The sequence below is a fragment of the Ambystoma mexicanum genome, chromosome 2p (assembly GCF_040938575.1).
Source record: "Ambystoma mexicanum isolate Mex_15411 chromosome 2p, UKY_AmexF1_1, whole genome shotgun sequence".
Lineage (NCBI taxonomy): Eukaryota > Metazoa > Chordata > Amphibia > Caudata > Ambystomatidae > Ambystoma > Ambystoma mexicanum.
In genome coordinates, this window is record NC_090923.1 from 1,414,837,759 (window position 1) to 1,414,845,694 (window position 7,936).

Consider the following 7,936-nt stretch of genomic DNA (forward strand, 5'->3'; position numbering starts at 1 on the left):
CGTACAGTACTTTCCTTCGTGTTCGTAGTTCTCAATAATGGCTCTGAGACAGTGCCTACGCAGTCGTAGTAACGTAAATTGCTACCAATGCCATAAACTCAAAAAGAGATGATTGACTTATCTATGGAAGAGAATTCAGCTCTCAATGATTTGGCAGCCAATAAAAGTATAGTTATAAAACCAGCAGACAAGGATGGCGGGATAGTTGTTATGACCAACACCCAGTATCTTGAAATGGTCAACAATTTATTAGAGGACATGGCCAGTTATAGAAAACTAAAGAAAGACCCAATGAAAGAAATTGAAGAAGCAGTGAAATACGCTTTTGAACGTGACTGGATTACAGATAATGAATGAGAATTTCTGACTACCAGCCAGGGACGTACCCCAACTCTATTACCTAAGATTCACAAAAACTCATCCAATCCTCCTGGCAGACCAATAGTATCAGGGTGTGGCTCTATACTACAACCCCTAGCCAATTCATCAATACTTTCCTCAAGCCCATCAGAATTCAAACAAACACATATTTGAGAGATACAAATGAACACAATTCAGATCTTTGAAAACTTAAGCTTTGATCCCCTAAAACAAATATTAGTTACTATGGATATATCGTCCCTTTACACAAGAATTCCTCAGGCGCATGCTCTGGAATGCATGCAGCAATACTTAACAAATTTTGATCTAAAACAGCGTGTTGCAATAAATTTCATAATGGAACTATTGGAAATTGCACTCTGCAAGAACTATTTTGAATTTAATGGTACATTTTTTCTTCAAACAAAAGGAACAGCGATAGGCACAGTTTTCGCCCCAAGTCTGGCTATTCTATTCATGTCCAAATTTGAGGGAAACCATATCCTCTGTGAAACCAATCCTTTCTTTAAATCCATTACAAACTGGAAACGATATATCGATGATATCGTTTTTATTTGGGAAGGTCAAGAAGCTGAGATGCACTCCTTTAAGGAGTGGCTTAACCAGGTTGATAGCAATATTCAATTCACTCTGGAATATTCAAGCCACCATATCACTTTCCTGGATTTAGAAAACAAATATGTGGAAGGCAAACTTAAATGTTGTCTCCACCTTAAAGAGAGTGCAAGGAACACACTCCTGCGCTACAACAGCGATCACCCTTGTCCTCTTAAGGATAACCTTCCTTATGGGCAGTACCTGTGCATAAGAAGAAATTGCACCAACCTTTCAGACTTTCATGAAAAAGCAGACGAATTAGATATAAGATTGAAAGAAAGGGTTACCAAAAAAGACTAATCAGCCGCTCACGCAAGCGGGCTCGATTTACGGATCGTGAGTCTTTATTAACAACTAAAACCTGGACATCGGATAACAGTAAAATGACATGCGTCTTACCCATGGATCAGAGACTTTTAAGATAAAGAAAATTACTCTTAAACATTGGGATATTGTGAAGTTAAACTTACCGGATGAATCCTGTCCCCATTTTGCTCTAAAAAGAGCAGCAAATATACGAGATAAACTGGTACACTCTGGCTTTCAAAAACAGTCACCCAGGACTGGCCTCTGGGACCTAAGATCTGCAAAAGGCCACCATCCATGCGGTGCATGCTCAGCATGCACCTTTACAAAGAAAATTTAAGAATTCCGGATTGGTGAACGCACATGGACTTTACCTACTTTTGTCAAATTGTAAAACCAAACAAGTTATTTATTGTGTCGAGTGTCCATGCGAACTCAGATACGTGGGACAAACGAGCTGAGCCGTACACATCAGAATAGCTGCACACCCGTCCCGCATCAGGTGCAAAACAACTACAGCACCGCTTGTAAATCATTACCTGACATTAAAACACTCACCCAATGACATTCTGTGGTGGGTGCTGGATGTAGTAAAAAACTCGACCAATACATCCAGATGCCTGCTTGAGAAGGAAGCGCGTTGGATCTATCAGATGGAAACACATACTAAAGGACTTAATGAGGAATTTATTCCACCCCTCTAAGAACACTTAAATTCTTGGCGAAGCCAGGCTTCTCACCCGTGTCAACAGCAGTCCTAATTTATCTCTATTGGGCATCCTCACCCCATATACTGTTTGTTGGGTGAAGGTCTAACCCGCTACCAATGGAAAGTCTATACACTATCAACAGTAATCCTGTTGGTTATCAAGCTTTATATCTGGTCTTTAAGCGATAATTACAATCACACTGATATGGTTACAATTAGAAATCCTAACGAGCCGATTCCTGTTTCGTATCGGTAAGATCTTCTTTTTGCAAAATTATGGCGGTTAAATTATGTACGACCACACAGAATCCGATCCATGAGTGACGAACAATTCATGCTACAGCAGAGAGCAGCTAAACTATTCATCATACATATTAGGTGTCTACCCCATGCCGGCGCCTTAGGACATGAGCGGTATTTACTGTTCGATCCTTAACGTTTGAAGCTCAATATTTAAATTGGACATATGGTGGCTGCAAAAATATATATCATAATCATTTCTTGTTTGTTAAATAACAAGAAAATATTCACAATTTTTCCAAAATGCGACGGCCACATTAACGAAAAAACTGTTTACACATTGCCTTGGTTACAGGGCTACGTATTGATAGGAAATTATACAAGTACCCAATCAGGAGATGCACAGGCTCAAACAGGTAGTAACTAACCAATCAGGATCAGGCTACGTCACAACAGGAAGAAGGCATTTTAGACATACTCCTTTGCGAGTCAACGTGTGAGTTGAATCACTGCTGCACTGCCAGATCTACCATTAATGAGAACCATTGACATAAAGTTAAGCATTATGCACCACATTTAAATGCGTTATTTTAGAATTTTACGCATCAGTAGACCATATTTTAATCCAGTCTCACGCCATTATTTAGACAACAGGTGCCTTTGATCTTTTCAGGTACGGGTCAATCATCTCTTTTTGAGTTTATGGCATAGCTAGCAATGTACGTTACGACGACTGCGTAGGCACTGTCTCAGAACCATTATTGAGAACTATGAACACGAAGAAAAGTACTGTACGCGCATTCAAATGCGCTATTGAAAAATATCATGCACCATGAGACCACATTTTAATCTGGTTTCAAGGCACTATTTGGACATTAGTCGTTCCCCTTCGGTCACTGGCTAATTTTCCCTCTTGAGCTAATTAATGCTTAGCGTTGCAGCTCATGTTTGCCTATACACATTAGCACGGCCAGAGAATTACGTTACCATGATTCTGAAGCCATTTTCTTTCTTTTTTTCTTTTTTACCATTTTTCCAGGATTTGTTTCCTGAGACATACCCGCCGCAACAATATCAACAGAATTATTTTGGACTCTGGCATGAGAAAGAAAACCCAAAACGTCACAAATTGAATGACTGCTCTTGAATAACACAGATGCATCTGTAACGAACAAATAAACAGTACTTTTAGAGACAAATATATTTAGTATCTAAGAAAAAACAAACTTCTTGCACCCATTAACTCAAAGGTCATTTAAATCATTAACTCTATGGGCCTCATTCCGAGTTGGGTAATCCCTTTGCTCCCTATTCCGAGGTCCCTCCTGGTTAGTGATAAGTGTCTCTCAATGTCTCTTGTCTTTTCCCCATTCTGTTTTCTCACAATGTCTCTTGTCTTTTCCCCTTTCTGTTTTCTATCTTGGTATTATTGCTCTCAATGTTATTGTTAATCCCCGAATAACGTTTTCCCTTCTGTTTTCTTCCAAATAGATGGAAATGCGGCCCAAAAGCAGCTGTGGAGGCACGGAGGCACGGAACGCGGTCGGCATGAAGATGGATGAAACCGCAATGTCTGACAACAGGTGAGTGATGGTTTAAGGGAAAGCACAAGGTTTGGTGGTGGCGCAACCTTAAACTTAATGTCTGTTAAGTGTCTAACCTTGCCTTTCATTTTTAATTGCTGGTGCTGAGGCCGCGAATGGAGCGTGTCATGCTGCGGTGTCAGGATGAAGATTTCAGCTTCCCGGAAGATGTGAAGGTGAGCCGTGGTGCCAAGATGAAGATGTCGGTGTTCTGGAAGATTTGAAGGTGAGCTGCGGTGCCAAGATCAAGATGTCTGCGTCCGGAAGATTTGAAGGTGAGCCGCGATGTCAACGAAGACACACACAGGTGAGAACAGGATCCCCAGGTGGTAAGTATGGAGACGGAAACAGGAGTTCCAAGGTAAGTTGAATCCCAGGCGGTGGTGAGCGTCACGCTGCATGGAAGTGCACAATAACACGAAGTGTCTGCCTCAGGGATCGGAGCAGCTTATATAGCTGTGATCGTGGGCATGCCCACTAGGCTTGGCTTGCCTGCCACATCCTACCACTCCTAGTTAGTCAGCACGTGCCAGACAATCCAATAGCAGTAGCCCCACCCAAGAGTGCACGTGGGGCTGCTTTAAAGATGAAAGTTCCAAAGTTAAATACACGATGCACCCGAAATGCGGTGCTATGTCCATAATAAAGGTATTTTTAACCCAAATGAATGTCTCGTTTATTGTTCTTTATGAGCCTGGCGCCAAAGGTGCCAGGACTGTGTCCATCTGGGCCCCCTGTGTGTGTGACCCTGTAAGGTCTGTGTCCTTGGCCCGATGACCATGACAGTAACACTATCTGTTCTGAACAACATTCCTCTGCGTAGACACCACACCCAGAAATGTTACTGCGCAATCCCTTAGCCTCCACAGTCCCATTTCCATGCCTGCCATCCTCAAAAGGGCCGTATGTGGCTTTCGTGCTGTGTGCGGGCGAGGGGGAATAAATTGCAACCAGGGTAGGGGATTTCATCTTCAGTGGTGGCTGTGAAAAGAGCCTCTTTTTTAGATGCTTCTAAAGAAACACCTTTATTTTTGTTTTTTATAGGGTTTTCTGTTTTCTTCTCCTCCTCACATTCTTACAATAAACTTTTCAATGCCTTCTGTATATGGGCAAACAAAAGAGCATCACCAATGCTGGACAAAGAAATGCCATTTGCATGGAAAAACACTGCATTTCGAGAATGAATGATGTCATGGTTCAGAAGAACATCCCACGAGCGGACAATAAATCGCACATGCTTCTATTGATGAGACCCCTTCCAGCCTCTGGCTGAGAACAGCATACATTAGGTTAATCCCATACTCTTCTTGGTGTTATGGTAGAGAAAACCACCTGGTCAGTGGGAAAAAGCCTCTTCACTGCCTTCATCAACCTCTTCAGTTGATCACAAACGTGAACAAGTCATGTAACCCAAATGCATGCCGCCATAATGCACTACGACAATGTTTGCACTGTAGCAAAACTGGCCACTTGTCTGCAAAGGTCAAGCATAACGCTGAAACTGCAGACATGGGCAGCGCACCACAATGCGTCCACTCCTTCCAAACTGAAATCGCCATCAACGTGTCTTTCCTGGGCATACTTGTGCAGATCTACCACAAAAGCCTCACCCAAAATCAATACAATGCGTTTCTCCATGTCATCCCTCCTCAATACGCAGAGTAATGAAAAATAGTATACCGCCCCGTCCTGTGAACCACACCCTCAGTATCTGATTGGATAATCCCCACAGTCCCATTTCCATTGGCCTGCATGGTGAGAAGCGCAGACTGTGGCATGTGCACTTCTCGAACAACCGCGAGAGCCGCGCACTAATAAAGCAGGAGCAGTCCTTCTTCCCGTTCCACTATTTTTTGTCCACCACTACCTCAAAGGGTACTGTTAAATAGTCACACACGCATCCACCAATCACAGGCAAGACATCAGCAGCTAACACTGTCAGTTCTGTGCAACACTTCATATGTACCGTTACACATTCAGACTGCAAGTGTCGTGTGAATCGAAAGCACCTCCAGTACAAAGTTCAGTAACACTATCCAAGACTTCTGCATCCAGATTCATCCACATCGCCAGGAGTGGGGGAATACATTTCTATCAGGGTAGGGGATTTCGTCTGTAGTTGCGGCTCTGAAAAGAGCTTTTTTTTGTTTGTTTTTGCTCTTTATCTCAGTTTCTGTTTCCTTTTCCTCATTACATTTTTACAGGATTCTCTTCAACGCTTCTTGCAGGGTAAAACAACACAGCATTGCCAATGGTGGTCAAAGAAATGCCATTTGCATGGAACCAGTGCTTATTTAGCACATTAATGATGTTATAGTCAGTGTAGAACATCCCAGCACTGCACATGAACTGACACATGCTTCTGTTTATAAGAAACCTTCTGAACTTTGGCTGGAGACAAATTACACCGGCATGGTCCCATGCTCCTCTTGGTGGTATGCTTGAGAAATCCACCTTGGCAGTGGGAAAAATCTGCAGCACTGCTTTCATCAACTTCTTCAGGTGACGGAGCAAACGTCGACACGTCATGTACCCCAAATGTTGACCTTCAAAATGCACCACAACAACATCAACAGTACCGACAGAAGCCACACATCTGTAAAGTTCAACCATACTGTCGAAACTGCTCTCATAGACAGTGCCCCAGAAAGCATCCACTCCTTCCAACTCAAAATTAACAGCAATGCCTCTTTGCACGGCATACCTGTGCAGATCTTGCACAAAGGTATCACCCACAATCAGTAATCTGCGTCTCTCCATCTCTGCCAACCTCACTACAGAGTATTGGGAAAAAATAGTACCGCCCCTTCCTGTGAAGGCCACCCTCGACACCTGATTGGATAATCCCCACAGTTCCATTTCCATGCCAACCATGCTGAGAAGGGCAGAATGTGGCATGTGTGCTTTCCCAGCTACAGTGAGGGCTGCGCCCCAGTAAAGCACGGACAGGCCTACTTCCCTTTCCACATTTGTTTTTGCAGCTCTCCCTCGTTAGGTACTATCAAATAGTCACACAGGCATGCAGCAATCACATCCAAGACCTCTGCATCGAACACTATAATTTCTGTACAGCACTCTATATGTACTGTTACACACTCACAGTACACGTCTCGTGAGCTTTCAGACCACCTCCAGTTACAAGTTCGCCAAAGTTATCCACACTTTCAGCCTCCAGATTCACCCAGAGTGGCACCCACCACCACTAAGTACAGGAAGTAATATTTGTTTTCCTCCAAGCACTCCAGTAAGTACAAAGAACCATTACTGCAAAGTGCAGTACAGTAGTCAGTAATCTGCGCAATGCATACTACCCAAGTACATAAAATATCCAGTTCTCGCCTATCCACTTCTGTACACACAGAAGTTCAACACAGCACTCAGTGGACACGCTGCAGGAATGTTCACGCCATAAACTCCAGCCATGGACGTAAAACTGTACGATGTGCTAACAATCACCACAACCATAGAACCAGCAATGTATGCAATGCTCACAAACCACACACAGAACGCAACAATGGCAAACCTACTTGCAAGCAGGCCACATAGCTGTCAGTGCAAGGGCTCCAGCCATGCATCTATGATGCTAGGGCCTCACAACACACCATAGTACACCCAATATTTAAATGCTCATGTCATCTGCAATGCACTCCCCAGCTGCTATTGAGCCTGCCGACTTTCACTGTGGGCACATGTTTTCATGCATGGCTGCATGACGCTGCGTTGGGTGTGGTGACCGATATGTGGGTGGCTGTGTACATTGTCCATATTTGAAATGTGTCTTGCTGCAGACTTTCTTTCATGGCGCAATATCTTAAAGCACTTCCAACAGCAAGGGTCCGATAAGGGGCACACCATACCAAACTCAAATGCTCACATGTGGCTCCCTAATGTGCAACACGTGCAATAACCTACACCATATGGTAATGTATGCATAGCACCTCACTTCGGGTGTTCCACCAAGTCTAAAATGTCCTCCACAACCATTCTTTAAGTGTCACCACCATCGGAGAGATGCAGAGTTGAACCCGCATGTCTGCATTATGTTGTGGTGGCTATCGCCAAGGCCTCGGCTCTTGGGTGTATGGGCTACACCCACCACAACATAATAGAGCCATGATTG